General features: G+C 42.6%; 1 long non-coding RNA gene across 1 annotated transcript in view; it reads left to right on the top strand.

Annotated features, from left to right (window-relative positions):
• Positions 1-212, top strand: part of LOC148698813 (uncharacterized) — a 999-nt gene extending 787 nt beyond the window's left edge. The window contains exon 3 of the long non-coding RNA XR_015958444.1: positions 1-212. This exon is cut by the window's left edge and continues 117 nt beyond it. This is a non-coding gene — a long non-coding RNA (uncharacterized LOC148698813).
• Positions 213-15,846: the final 15,634 nt, after the last annotated feature.

Here is a 15,846-nt window from a genome sequence, read left to right as displayed (position 1 = left end):
GCCGGACAAAACAACTGCAATGAGTGACTTTGATGCGCTCTCCAAGATCTGAGTTCTTCTATTTGTCATGAAACAAAGCATCCTCTCTCAAATATTGTTTTGCTTTTCAATATTTATTTTCTTCATTAAACAAAAAGAATTCCAAAGTTAAACACTTGTAGGAAAAATATATGTAATTCTCTCTGCTGTAAATCTCTCCGTGACGTTTTGAAAATTTCTCACTTGTGATAAATTTTGTACAGTTTTGATTCAACTTACTAACAAAATGTTGATCATTTAGGGCACAAAATCGGCACTGAAAGCTTCACATGAGCGCTCAAGCACTAATAGTTAGCAACTTATTAAGATAATAATCACTTATTTGGACCCTCGGTACAATATTTCTCATGATTTGAACTAATCATTTATTAGGTTATCGATGGAAGATTTTCTGTGCAAAAATTCATTTGAATTAAAAAGTGTTTTGTGATCTAACTGTTACTAAATGAATAGGTTGGTGTTATCCACATATTCATTTTTAATTCTCACACATCCCTTGTTAAAATTTGTCATTTGATCTTCTTCAATTCATTTGACCCGACGGTCGAAAATTGGGAAGGGTATGTAGGAAGTAAAAATGGATGTATAGATAACACACTCTAATAAACAAACAAATGTCCACACATTAAAGGGCTAAAGCGATTTTCAATTTATAAGAAATTATAAAGTTTTTCAAACAAATGATTACAGCCTCATTAAGGACTCATTTGGAATTTCTTTTAAAATGATTGAAAGCGTTTTTTTGTAAAAATGCTTTTTGAACTAATGTTTAATAAAAATGCAAGTGACTTGTTAAAAAGTACATTAAGTGCTTACTACTAGAATTAGAAAACTGATATTTCTTGCAAGAAACATCTTTCAAATATTTTTGAAACCTAAAAATATTTTTTTTTCTAAAAAATGACTTTCAGTTGTTTAAAACACCTCTGAACGAATTCTAATAAGCATGTAAGCATTTAGGGGGCGTTTGTTTGCCCTCACTAACTCGGACTGGACTAGCTATTAGTCCAATACTGTGTTTATTTCATGCTGGGACTAACATTAATGAGACTAAAGGGGACTAGCATGGATAAAACCCTTCACTAAGAGGTCTTAGTGAGACCCCCCAATAACCATGGGACTAGCTAAGACTATCCTCTATTTCTCGTCCTTGTCATGCTCAATGACCACTCCCGACAGACTCATCGTCATCGCCGGTCACCTAGATCAATCATTAACTTCTCGACTCTCTTTCAGATCCATTTCACAACCAACTTTCATATAAAATATACCAAATTGAAGCTGGGAGTGACAAGATTACAATTTTACTTGAATCGAGGCCAAAATGTGGTCGAATGTGGCCGGAAAATGGCCTGGAAGTCTCGGCCTGTTTGGGCTTCTTCAAATCCATGAAAAATTCGAGCATGCAAAGCTAAGATCTCGGTCCAGGGATGGTGATGAATTTTTTGGCGGTGCTAACTTCATCCAATTTAATGAGGGTTGGCCAAAAAACACATCGGGAAACCTGCAACTCGTCGGAAAAATTGGAGCCGTGAGGTTCCGTTCGAACAACGCATAGATAGAGAGGGAGGGAGAACAGAGAAATAGAGACTGTAATCAATAAGGAGTTTGACCAGGAATGAGAAAGAGACATGAATTGAGAGGAATGAGAGGAAAAAAAAAAAGGAGAGGGTGGAACGATGAGAGAAGAGGAAAAGAGTGGGACGGAAATGGTAGGAAAAGATGGAGAAAAAGATAAGATCATAATAAAATATTAATAATTTATATATTAAATAAAATATTATTAGAATTTGTTATTATCTAGCTTCTTAGTCCAATACTGCACCAAACGCTTTACTAAGTTAGTCCAGTTTAGTCTAATCTAAGCCAGTCCAGCTTAGTCCTTGAAGCTAATCCAGTCTGAAATAGTCTGGCGCAACAAACGCCCCCTTATATAAAACTTTAATCTATTTAGAGCAACTCCACCCCTATCCACTTTGCGCCAGCACCCAGCCCATTTATCCACTTAATTGAACAGTAATAGACCCAATGAACAGTAATAGGCCAAAGCATCTTCACCCCAAAAAAAATGTGCTGGCACCCAGTCTAAAAATGCGCTGGCACAAACGATCTCCACCCCTACAAAATGCGTTGGCACTCAGTCCATTTAAAATATTAAATAATTTTTTTATAAAATAATAAAAAAAATAGTTTTAATTTTGGATAGGATTTTTAACCAATCTTGTCACGCCACGTGTCATTATCTGAACGTACTATTTTTTTAATAGATTTCCGCTAAGATTTTCAACCAATCCCGACAACCCAATTTAGGCAAGATTTCGATAAGATTTTTAACCAATCTCGTCACGCCACGTGTCATTATCCGAACGTACTATTTTTTGAATAGATTTCCGCTAAGATTTTCAACCAATCACGTAGTGCCACGTGGCATTGTCCAGAACCTCATTTTTTTTTTTTGTCCATATAAACCCTACATCCCTACATCCATCCTCACACTAAACTCAATCTTTTTTTTTTAGCTCAAAATTCCTCTTTATCGTTTTCAAATCTTGAGTTCTTACAATGTCTTCTTCAAGGAGAGCGTATAAACAGTTGCAAGAGCAGCAGAAAAGGTTGTTGGCACAACAGGAAGAATTGGTCAATCTTGACCAAGGTGGAGGTGGAGATGAGGCATTCGCAATGGAGGAGGATGAGGATGATCACCATAGAAGGCGGAGGGCCTCACATTCCCACCGTATCATGGAAGCTAAGGGTCAGATAGCCAAACCCGGACGTGCGGCAAAGATCGATAGAAGAAGGGAAAGACGAGGTAAAGATCTCTTGGAAAATTATTTTATTCCCAACAGCGTTTTCCATGATCATGTTTTTAGACGTCGTTTTAGAATGCAACGAAGTTTGTTCGCTAAAATCATGAGTGATGTTTGCAACCATGATCCATATTTTGTGCAAAAAGAGGATGCTTTTCATGTTCTAGGTCTTCTTCCTGAGCAAAAAATTACGGCTGCCTTGCGAATACTTGCATATGAAGTATCTGCAGATCAAGTGGATGAGATCGCAAGGATGGGAAAAACAACAGTTCTGGAGTCCCTGATGCGGTTTTGCTCTGCAATTGAAGCCCTCTACACCAATGAGTACCTTCGGCAACCCACGACAAGGGACATGCGAAGACTTCTGAGGAAGGGTGAGATGCGAGGCTTCCCTGGCATGATTGGAAGCATCGACTGCATGCACTGGACATGGAAAAACTGTCCAAGTGCATGGCAAGGAGCTTATGGTGACAGAAAAGGAGCCAAAAACATCATTCTGGAAGCGGTGGCTTCTTTTGATACATGGATTTGGCATGCTTTTTTTGGTGTTCCAGGAGCTCAGAATGACCTAAATGTCCTTGCCCAATCTCCAGTGTTTGACGAACTGCTACAAGGGCGTGGGCCGAGATGCACATATTGGGTTAATGGTAATAAATACAAGGGACCATACTACCTTGCAGATGGTATTTACCCAAGGTGGTCAACATTTGTCAAAACAGTGCCACACCCGTAGAATGAAAAAGAGAAACACTTCGCAAAGTGTCAAGAAGGGTGTAGGAAAGATGTCGAGCGTTGTTTTGGTATCCTGCAAGCTCGTTGGGCCATTGTCAGGGCTGCAGCTAGAATGTTTGATGTCGAGGCTCTTCGATCCATCATGATGACGTGTATTATTCTTCACAACATGATTGTTGAAGACGAGTATGATTATGATGCCGTCGATGAATACGAGCCGAATCTGATGAACAACTCAATAACACAAATCTACTATGCTCATGACCGGACCGAAGATCCCGTGCAACACGAGCCGTTGGAATGGGATGGACGTTACAATGAATTGATCGTTCAACGATACACTTCATTGCAAGAGCCATACTGGCACATAGCCCGCTAGAATGACTTGATTGACCATCAGTGGAGATTGCACAAAGGCGAAGATAATTAAAATAAGGCTTGTGGTTGAAGAATAAAGTGTATTGTTTTTTAAGTAATCTTATTTAGTGTGTTTTTTTTTTTTAAGTTTAAATGGTGAGGTTATGTAATTTTTTTTGGTGTTTTTTTTAAAATGTTTTTTTGGTGAGTTTATGTAATCTTATTCAAATATTTAAATAAAGTACAAAAATTACATAAGAAATTAAATAAAGTTCTAAAAATAAATAAGAAATTACATAAGAAATTAAATAAAGTTCTAAAAATAAATAAGAAATTACATAAAAAATTAAATAAAGTTCTAAAAATAAATAAGAAATTAAACAAAGTCTGTGGAGTTAGGATATGTGGTGCTAGGATCTTGGTTGCTAGGATTTCTGTAGCTGGAACCCCCTTGACTTGTTTTGGCATCTCTTGCATGTCTCCTTCGCACGACATCTTTTTTTTCTGATGTCCAAAAATATTTTGAATTCGGAGACAGTCCTACTAGAGACTTGTTCATAGTGTCACGATCTGTTTGAGCCATCATTTCTTCTCTAAGCATCTCATTCTCTCGATGAAGTGCTTCTCTAATCATCTCGTTCTCTCGATTAACTATTTCTCTTTGTCTCTCAGCCGCCGCATCACGAGCCTCAGTAGCTGCAATAATTGCTGCCATAGCAGTAGCTTTTTCCTCATCTCTAGCCTTTTCCCATGCCATGTTCATTTCACCTTGACGAGTAAGTTCCTCCATATATTTAGTGTAGTCATTTTTGGAAGAACTACCTTTTTTCTTTGATGCCTTTTTACCTTGAGGCCTGAGGGACTGACGAGTCGGTTGGGTCTCTGGCACTTGTTCAGGCGTCCCTTCCGTGTCTTCAAATGTGTTGGCTTCTTGTTCGGATGTGTCTGCTTCTGGCGAACTGTGTATACCCATACTGTGCATGACAACTTCTGGACTGGTTGCCACAATTTTGTATCTAGGGCAATCTTTGACAATTTGCCAACATTCCCATTTGTTGAATGATTTGTTATGGTTCTTTGCATTGTAGAATGCTTGTGCTTGTAGTGTCTATAAAAATGTGGGATAAGATAGTATTAAAAAATACGGGTGTAACACAAATAAATAAATTAAAATATTGATGGACGTGGAATGCATATAAATTACATAAGAAATTATATAGAAGTTACATAAAATATTGATGGGCGTGGAATGCATATTACATAAAAATTACATAAGAAATTAAATAAATTAAAATATTTATGTGGGTGGAATGCATATAAATAAATAAAAATATTGTTACCTCATCCGCTAAACTTGTCCCACTACGCAGATTACCAGAAGCATGAGAGAGGGCGTTTTTCCAACAAGTAAAGGATGCGTTGAGTTTTTTCCAACGACCTTGAAGACCTTGACTAGATCTGGCATCTTTTCCATGTACATCTTTTCCATGTACATCGCAAAACGATTTCGTAAGTTTACTCCACATTTCTCGCTTATCCATCTCATTACCCGTAATCGGGTCATGAGTAGTGCGAACCCAACATTCACACAACGTAACATCTTCACTGAGCTTCCACGAAGTCATTTTTTTCTCTCAAAGTGTACAAAATATTCAAATGTACAAAGTGTAGAAAGTGTAGAAAATATTGAAATGTGGTGTAAGGTGGAATGTAACATCCCGTCCCGGGATTATTAAAACGTACACTGAAATTACGATTTTACCCCTAGTTGTTATTTTTACGTGTAGTTTTGTGTTGTGTGGTGTGTAGGACCACACACACACACACACACACACTCCTACACCTCGTCTCACTCCCCCGGGATTCCCTCATTCCCTGTCTCTTCTCTGTCTTTTCCCTGTCTCTCTCTCACTCTCCCCGAGTTCTTCTTCTTCTTCCTTCTGCAAACACACAAACACACTCAAACCTTCACCAATCAAGAAACCAAGACCACCACCGTGCTCGTGAGGCTGAGAGGAGTCCAGTGGTGCCATTTTCAGGTAAGGATATCGTTGTTTTCACGTCGTTTCGACGAGGTCCGATTTGAACACTGTTCATGCAAGATTAATCTAGCTTGTTTTAGGAAATTCTAAGCTTGTTGTGGTGTTTGTGAGGTTCCTAGGAGCTTGGGAGTAGTTCGTTGGACGAGTTTGGACGTCGGGAAGGCTAGGTTCGAAAGTTGGCCGAGTTTTGACCTTGAAAACAGGTATGATCTAGCAATTTTTAGGCCTTGAAACTAGTCTATCGTGATTCTACTAGTCCTAAGCTTCATTTTGGCTTTTGAATCGTGAAAAATGGTTGAAAAACGAAGGAGAAAACAAGGTTTGAAAAATTCCCAGTTTTCCGGCGACGGCGCCGGCGACGGCGACTGGCCGGAGAAGAAAGGGGAATATTCCGTTAAGTTTAACGGAATATTCCTAACGGCAGTGACGGCGTCAGTTAGGGAATATTCCGTCAGGTTAACGGAATATTCCTGACGGCGTCAGTTGACGCCGTCAGTGTGCAGTGCACGTGACTGCGCGTGGGGGCGCGTAGGTCCGTGCGTGGTCAGGCGCGTGGGGGCGCGTGCGTGGTCCAAAAATTATTTTAAAAATATGGGTGTGATCCTGAGGTTGTGTAGATCACATTGGTATATTCAATTGTCCAATTTGAGCAATGTATGAGAAGTTATTACGAGAAGTTGCTTAGGTGCTTTTAAATTAATGTTTTCGTAACTTTGTCGCGTATAGGTGATTCGTTTCCCGAGGACGAACGTTCATACTCAAGGCAGGGGGGCTACGACCCTTCTAATTACCAGTGAGTGGGCTTTTGTTTTCCGTACATACCTATATACATATTAATTCCCAGAAATTAAATGGAAAAAGAGTTTGTTTTATGCCATGCATCATATGAATGTTGTTTGCGCATCATCGCATGTATTAGTAATGGCATACATATATATATAAATGTGTATTTGCTGCTGTGGACGCACAGGTGAGTGCCAGGTAAGCGGTGTTCACGTTATTATGCATTCCTGTTTATTATGCAATAGTAGTTTGAAATGCTTAGAGAGCTCATAATCTGCACCCCGGTGTTAGTGCTCCCGCCCAGGGCCAGGGCATAGTCCTTCACGTGATGTTCACCCGCACCACACGCTCGTCTTGGATCCAAGTTAGGTGCAAGCCTTGTCGTACAGACCACATTAGGTGGTTCCGACTCGTAGGTGACCGCGATTCTTCGCATAGTCTTCACGTGATCGTAGCACTAGAGCGTATATATATTACACCCAGTCTTGTCGTACAGACCACGTTAGGTGGTTCCGACTCGTGTGCAGATTCCGATGTTGAGTTGAGCGTGGAGCTCTATCTACAGCCGTACAGGTCACGTTAGGTGACTCCCGGCTGCCAGTTTATATGTGATTGATGTGAATTACGCTTGAGCATTTACATTTGATTATGAGATTCTGTTGTGTCATATTCTCAAGCATGAATGGCATATTGTGAGCATAAATGGCATATGTGGAGCATGATTGACATACCTATACATACGTATATATGTTCATTTTCTGGGAAGTATACAGGTTTTACGGCGAGGGGTTAGAATGTGTTTTGCTAAAGAGTTTTCAAAGAACTTTGTTTTTGCCCACTCACGCTTTTGTTTTTGCGCCCCTCCAGGTTCTAGTGGTCTAGCAGATTCAGTGGTCTATCCCAGAGGGCGTCCCGGCATTTCTGACAGACACTCACCATTGTAGGGTCACCTTCGGGTGTACATACATCGTATCTTTTCCTTTTGGACTGTTGTAGAATTGCTCTGAATTGTGTCTCACATACACTAGTACTTTGTATGCTATTAGGTTTTTAATTATTCGTACTTTTATATTACCTTCTTATTAGCTTCCGCACGCGCACATGGTTACGTCACCTTCGGGTGACGGCCAGCACGCCCTGATCTCGGTCGGGGTGTGTCAGCTTGGTATCAGAGCCTAGGTTTGGCAGTGCTGTGTCTTTGTGAGTATTCTAATAGTTGGTGTCTTCTGTCAGAATCATGCCGCCTCGTCGGGAACCACGTCGCTCAGACGAGCCTAATTTCCCTGATCTTACTCAGTTGGGGGAAGTGATTGCTACAGCCCTTCAAACAGTGATGCGCCCTCCCCAGAGGACTCCTCTGGAGACTATGTATAACTTGAAGTTGGATAAGTTTAAAGGTAACGAGGGTCATGAAGGTGCAGAACGTTGGTTGGAACACATAGAGAAGACTTTTCGTGTGTTACATAACCAGGGGAACCTTCCTATGGAAAGGTGGGTTGAGACAACCTCTTGGTTTCTGGAGATGGAGTATGCAGCTTGGTGGGAGCAAGAACTTCGTATGTTGAATCCAGCTCAGAGAACCGATTGGAATGTTTTCAAGGATGTGTTTCAAAGGAGATTTGTACCCCCTGAGTATATCGACCGTAAGAAACAGGAATTCACTGAGTTGAAACAGCGAAAGATGACAGCTAACGAGTATTATCGTAAGTTCACTGATTTGTCTCGTTACTATCCTGCTGTCGCTGGTAATCCGGCGGAGATGCTTCGTCGTTTTCGCTTGGGCACTAAGAAGAAATGGCGTTCCATGGTAACTACTACTCACTGTGAGTCCTACCAGGAGTTCTATGAGATATTGTTGAGGGTAGAGGACTCTGAGAATATGTCAAGTGATAGTGACGAAGAGAAAAACGGCAATCAGAAGAAAGACGACAAAGGAAAAGGTCAAACATCGTTGGGGCCTCGCCAAACTCAGAACTTTAAAAGGGGTGGTGCAAGTTCAAGTTCGTCTAGTGGTGGTTTCAGTACCTCTGGACAAGGACGTGGAGGTAGGTTTTATGGAGGTGCTCGAGGCCAGAGACAAGGTGATGGTGGCCGAAACCGAGTTCCATTTTGCCATAGATGTAATAACCGACATTTCGGCGAGTGCAGACGTGGCAGCGGTGGTTGTTTCACGTGTGGACAGGTGGGACATCGAGCGGTGAATTGTCCCCAGGGTCAGCAGCAGAAGCCGCAGCAGACCTTTATGCCGCCACCTGCACCGATTCGGCAAATCCAAGGTCCGAGTAATTATGGTCAAGCAGGTAGAGGTGGTGCCTATCATTATCAGGGTGATGCTGTTCCCTATGCCCCGGGACCGTATCAGTACCCCCAGGACCCGTATTCACAAGGTGGTTATCCCCCATATCCCAGCAACTACATGCCGTATCCTCCAGCTCCAGTTGGTGGTTCTCAGTGGTATCAAGGAGGACAGTATCAGCAGAGTGAGAATGCCACTAGTAGTGCAGGATCTTCGAGACAGATGGGTCAGCCCAGTCAGGGGCGTGGAGCTCAAGGTCGCGGTGTTCAAGCGAGCAGAGGTCGTGGAGGACGACAGCAGGGCCAGGGGCGTATTCACAATATTTCCCTGCAGGATGCTCAGAACAACCCGGACTTGATTATGGGTACGTTAAATATTCTTGGTTATTTTGCTAGAGTCTTAATTGATTGTGGAGCTACACATTCCGTTATTTCTCATACATTTGCTCAAGTAACGCAACCTCGCCCCACACCTCTAGGGTACGATTTAGAATTCGCTATGCCTAGAGGAGAGAGATGTGTTGTAGATTGTATGTACCCAGGATGTCCAGTGATAGTAGAGGGTGTTGTTATGCCCGCTGATCTTATCCCGTTAGATATTGTCGATTTTGATGTGATATTGGGCACAGATTGGTTGCACTTCTATCGTGCCAACATTGATTGTTACGGGAAAGTAGTTACGTTTCACCGTCCTGGATTACCTGAGGTTACTTTTGTGGGTGAGCAGAGTGGGGTAAGACACGGCGTTATTTCGGCTTTGCGAGCGAAGAAGTTGTTGTCTAAAGGTTGTCAGGGGTATCTAGCTCATGTGGTGCTAGAGGAGACCGTTCCTAGCAGAATTGAGGATGTGAGAGTGGTTAGACACTTCCCTGATGTTTTTCCTGAGGATTTACCTGGTTTACCCCCAGATCGAGATGTGGAGTTCAATATTGAGTTGCTTCCAGGTACCAATCCTATTTCTTTAACTCCTTATCGTATGGCTCCTGCTGAGTTAAGGGAATTAAAAGTGCAATTACAGGAATTAGTGGATAAGGGATTTATTCAGCCTAGTACTTCACCTTGGGGAGCTCCAGTGTTGTTTGTGAGAAAGAAAGATGGGACTTTGAGGCTGTGTATCGACTACAGACAATTGAATCGGGTGACGATTAAAAACCGTTATCCATTGCCTCGTATCGACGATTTGTTTGATCAACTGAGAGGTGCTTGTGTATTTTCTAAGATAGACTTGAGGTCTGGGTACTATCAGCTGAAGATTAGTAGGAATGATGTTCCTAAGACGGCGTTCAGGACTCGTTACGGTCATTACGAGTTTCTGGTTATGCCATTTGGGTTGACGAATGCACCAGCAGCTTTTATGGATTTAATGAACCGGGTATTTCAGCCTTACCTGGATAGATTTGTTATTGTCTTCATTGATGATATTCTGGTGTATTCTAAGTCCAAAGCAGAGCATGTCCGACATCTTACTTTGGTGTTGAAGAGGTTGAGAGAACACCAATTGTATGCTAAGTTTACCAAGTGCCAGTTCTGGTTAGATCAAGTCGCGTTTTTGGGGCACATCATTTCTGCTCAAGGTATTCTTGTTGATCCTCAAAAGGTTGCAGCTGTGGAGAGTTGGGAGCAACCACGAACCGTCACTGAGGTGAGAAGTTTCATCGGTTTGGCGGGATATTATCGGAGATTCGTTAAGGATTTTTCGGTGATTGCCTTGCCACTGACGAGGTTAACAAGGAAAGACGTTAAGTTTGAATGGAATGATAAGTGTGAGCAAAGTTTCCAGCAGTTGAAGCATTGTCTTACTAATGCACCTGTTTTGGCACTTCCAGACGATAGTGGTGATTTCGAGGTTTATAGTGATGCTTCTTTGAATGGTCTGGGATGTGTATTGATGCAGCATGGTAGGGTGATTGCTTATGCTTCGCGGCAATTGAAAACCCATGAGATGAATTACCCTACACATGATTTGGAATTGGCTGCTATCATCTTTGCGTTGAAGTTGTGGAGACATTATCTTTACGGAGAGAAGTGTAGGATCTTCACAGATCACAAGAGTCTTCAGTATCTCTTCACCCAGAAGGAACTAAATCTTCGTCAACGGAGGTGGTTGGAGTTGCTCAGCGATTACGATTGCACGATTGACTATCACCCAGGTCGTGCGAACGTAGTGGCCGATGCACTTAGCAGGAAGTCACATGGTCGTATCAATGCGCTGTACGCTAATCGTATTCCTCTTTTGGTGGACTTGCGTGCTACGGGAGTAAGGTTAGAATCAGAAGATCGAGAAGTGGCGTTACTTGCTAATTTTCAAGTTAGGCCAATCTTAGTTGATCGGGTGCTTGAAGCTCAAGTAGCTGATGAACAGACTCAAGAACTAATTCGAGCTCGAGATCAAGGAAGGAGGCGAGATCTCAGAGTTCGTGATTCTGATGGCATGTTGATGTTAGAGGGTAGAATGTTCGTGCCTAGTAATGAGGGATTGAAGAAGGAAATTCTCGATGAAGCACATATCTCGGCTTATGCCATGCACCCAGGGGCAACTAAAATGTATCATACCATTCGACCATTTTACTATTGGCCGGGTATAAAAAGGGAGATAGCTGAGTATGTGAGCAGTTGTGCTGTGTGTCAGCAGGTTAAAGCAGAAAGAAAGAAGCCGTTTGGATTGTTGCAGCCGCTTCCCGTTCCAGAGTGGAAGTGGGAAAATATCACTATGGATTTTGTGTACAAGTTGCCGCGTACACATAATGGTTTTGATGGCATTTGGGTGATCGTTGATCGGCTCACTAAGTCGGCACATTTCATTCCAGTGAGAGAGAAGTATTCTTTGAGCCGGTTAGCAGAATTGTTTATCTCAAGGGTTGTAAAGTACCATGGTGTCCCTGTAAGTATCGTCTCGGATCGTGATCCACGATTCACATCGAAGTTTTGGGTAGCTTTTCAGGAAGCTTTGGGTACGAGACTACTTTACAGTACGGCGTATCATCCACAGACGGATGGACAGTCCGAGAGAACTATTCAGACTTTGGAAGATATGCTGCGAGCATCAGTGTTACAGTTCAGTGATGTTTGGCACCAGCGGTTAGATTTGATGGAATTTGCTTACAACAACAGTTTCCATTCGAGCATTGGCATGGCGCCATTTGAAGCCTTGTATGGTAGATCTTGTCGCACTCCGTTATGTTGGTCAGAGGTTGGCGAAAGAGTCTTAGTAGGTCCGGAGATTGTCGAGGAGACTACTCAAAATGTTCAGGTAATTAGGTCTAACCTGAAAGCAGCTCAAGACAGGCAGAAAAGTTTAGCAGATAGACATGCTACGGACAGAACGTATGAGGTCGGAGATTGGGTATTTCTGAAGCTTTCACCGTGGAGAGGTGTTGTGCGGTTTGGAAAGAAAGGAAAGTTGAGTCCCAGGTACATTGGACCGTACACGGTCACAGAACGAGTTGGTGAGGTAGCTTATAGGTTGGAGTTGCCTCCGGAGTTGGCTAAAGTGCATAACGTTTTTCATGTGTCTATGCTTCGACACTATGTTACCGATCCATTGCATGTGATACCTCCTCAACCGTTAGAGATAAATCCAGATTTGACGTACGACGAGAAACCGTTAACGATCTTGGATTGGAAAGAGAAGGTTCTGAGGAACAAAACGGTGAATTTGGTGAAAGTTTTGTGGAGGAATCACTCGGTTGAAGAAGCGACATGGGAGACGGAAAATAGGATGAGGGATTTATATCCTAGATTGTTCTTCGACCGTTAGGGGTGTAATTAGTTGTTTTGAATTTCGGGACGAAATTCTATTAAGGTGGGTAGGTTGTAACATCCCGTCCCGGGATTATTAAAACGTACACTGAAATTACGATTTTACCCCTAGTTGTTATTTTTACGTGTAGTTTTGTGTTGTGTGGTGTGTAGGACCACACACACACACACACACACACTCCTACACCTCGTCTCACTCCCCCGGGATTCCCTCATTCCCTGTCTCTTCTCTGTCTTTTCCCTGTCTTTCTCTCACTCTCCCCGAGTTCTTCTTCTTCTTCCTTCTGCAAACACACAAACACACTCAAACCTTCACCAATCAAGAAACCAAGACCACCACCGTGCTCGTGAGGCTGAGAGGAGTCCAGTGGTGCCATTTTCAGGTAAGGATATCGTTGTTTTCACGTCGTTTCGACGAGGTCCGATTTGAACACTGTTCATGCAAGATTAATCTAGCTTGTTTTAGGAAATTCTAAGCTTGTTGTGGTGTTTGTGAGGTTCCTAGGAGCTTGGGAGTAGTTCGTTGGACGAGTTTGGACGTCGGGAAGGCTAGGTTCGAAAGTTGGCCGAGTTTTGACCTTGAAAACAGGTATGATCTAGCAATTTTTAGGCCTTGAAACTAGTCTATCGTGATTCTACTAGTCCTAAGCTTCATTTTGGCTTTTGAATCGTGAAAAATGGTTGAAAAACGAAGGAGAAAACAAGGTTTGAAAAATTCCCAGTTTTCCGGCGACGGCGCCGGCGACGGCGACTGGCCGGAGAAGAAAGGGGAATATTCCGTTAAGTTTAACGGAATATTCCTAACGGCAGTGACGGCGTCAGTTAGGGAATATTCCGTCAGGTTAACGGAATATTCCTGACGGCGTCAGTTGACGCCGTCAGTGTGCAGTGCACGTGACTGCGCGTGGGGGCGCGTAGGTCCGTGCGTGGTCAGGCGCGTGGGGGCGCGTGCGTGGTCCAAAAATTATTTTAAAAATATGGGTGTGATCCTGAGGTTGTGTAGATCACATTGGTATATTCAATTGTCCAATTTGAGCAATGTATGAGAAGTTATTACGAGAAGTTGCTTAGGTGCTTTTAAATTAATGTTTTCGTAACTTTGTCGCGTATAGGTGATTCGTTTCCCGAGGACGAACGTTCATACTCAAGGCAGGGGGGCTACGACCCTTCTAATTACCAGTGAGTGGGCTTTTGTTTTCCGTACATACCTATATACATATTAATTCCCAGAAATTAAATGGAAAAAGAGTTTGTTTTATGCCATGCATCATATGAATGTTGTTTGCGCATCATCGCATGTATTAGTAATGGCATACATATATATATAAATGTGTATTTGCTGCTGTGGACGCACAGGTGAGTGCCAGGTAAGCGGTGTTCACGTTATTATGCATTCCTGTTTATTATGCAATAGTAGTTTGAAATGCTTAGAGAGCTCATAATCTGCACCCCGGTGTTAGTGCTCCCGCCCAGGGCCAGGGCATAGTCCTTCACGTGATGTTCACCCGCACCACACGCTCGTCTTGGATCCAAGTTAGGTGCAAGCCTTGTCGTACAGACCACATTAGGTGGTTCCGACTCGTAGGTGACCGCGATTCTTCGCATAGTCTTCACGTGATCGTAGCACTAGAGCGTATATATATTACACCCAGTCTTGTCGTACAGACCACGTTAGGTGGTTCCGACTCGTGTGCAGATTCCGATGTTGAGTTGAGCGTGGAGCTCTATCTACAGCCGTACAGGTCACGTTAGGTGACTCCCGGCTGCCAGTTTATATGTGATTGATGTGAATTACGCTTGAGCATTTACATTTGATTATGAGATTCTGTTGTGTCATATTCTCAAGCATGAATGGCATATTGTGAGCATAAATGGCATATGTGGAGCATGATTGACATACCTATACATACGTATATATGTTCATTTTCTGGGAAGTATACAGGTTTTACGGCGAGGGGTTAGAATGTGTTTTGCTAAAGAGTTTTCAAAGAACTTTGTTTTTGCCCACTCACGCTTTTGTTTTTGCGCCCCTCCAGGTTCTAGTGGTCTAGCAGATTCAGTGGTCTATCCCAGAGGGCGTCCCGGCATTTCTGACAGACACTCACCATTGTAGGGTCACCTTCGGGTGTACATACATCGTATCTTTTCCTTTTGGACTGTTGTAGAATTGCTCTGAATTGTGTCTCACATACACTAGTACTTTGTATGCTATTAGGTTTTTAATTATTCGTACTTTTATATTACCTTCTTATTAGCTTCCGCACGCGCACATGGTTACGTCACCTTCGGGTGACGGCCAGCACGCCCTGATCTCGGTCGGGGTGTGTCATGGAAGATGAGGGTTAGGTATTTATACAAAAAAAATTAATTTTTTAAAATTTTTCTGTATTTTTTAAAATTTTTTTGACAATTTTTAATTAATTTTTAATAAATTTTAATGTTGTAATTAATCTGGACCGTTGGATTTGAAAAATAATCAAATCCAACAGCCAACACGCTGCCACGTGGCCAACGGTCAAATTTCTGACCGTTGGGCCTTTTTTTTTTTTAAAAATTTTGGTAAAAAAAAATGTGGACCGTTGATATGTGATCGGACGGTCCAATTTAAAATTTAAAATTAAATTTTTTTTACCGTTGGAAATCCAACGGCCTACAAAAACTAGCCGTTGGAAATCCAACGGCTCTGAGGAGGGCCACGTAGCCCTCAGCCAGATGAATGCAAGTTGCCCTGCACGCGGGCCCCACCGCCTGCAAAGCCTGTCGGCTACTTGCCTGGACTCGCGCGTGTTGTGCACGCGCCAGGGAAATGGACCGGCTTCTGGGTCCGTCCGAAATAGGTTGGGCTGCTGCCTGGCTTGGGCTGGGTGCCAGCCTGTTTCTTGGGCTGGAGGTGATGGACAGAGTGCCGGTCCATTTTCTTCACTTGGTGCCGGTCCATTTTTCTTGGGCTGGAACTGCTCTTAAGTCTGACGGTTGTTTGTACATGGAACTTCAAACGACGTCGTTTCATCAGCATGGACCGAAGTCTCGCG

The sequence above is a fragment of the Pyrus communis genome, chromosome 2, assembly GCF_041283825.1.
Source record: "Pyrus communis isolate YQ-2024b chromosome 2, ASM4128382v1, whole genome shotgun sequence".
Taxonomy (NCBI): Eukaryota; Viridiplantae; Streptophyta; class Magnoliopsida; order Rosales; family Rosaceae; genus Pyrus; species Pyrus communis.
This window is presented reverse-complemented; position numbering and strand designations above follow the sequence as displayed.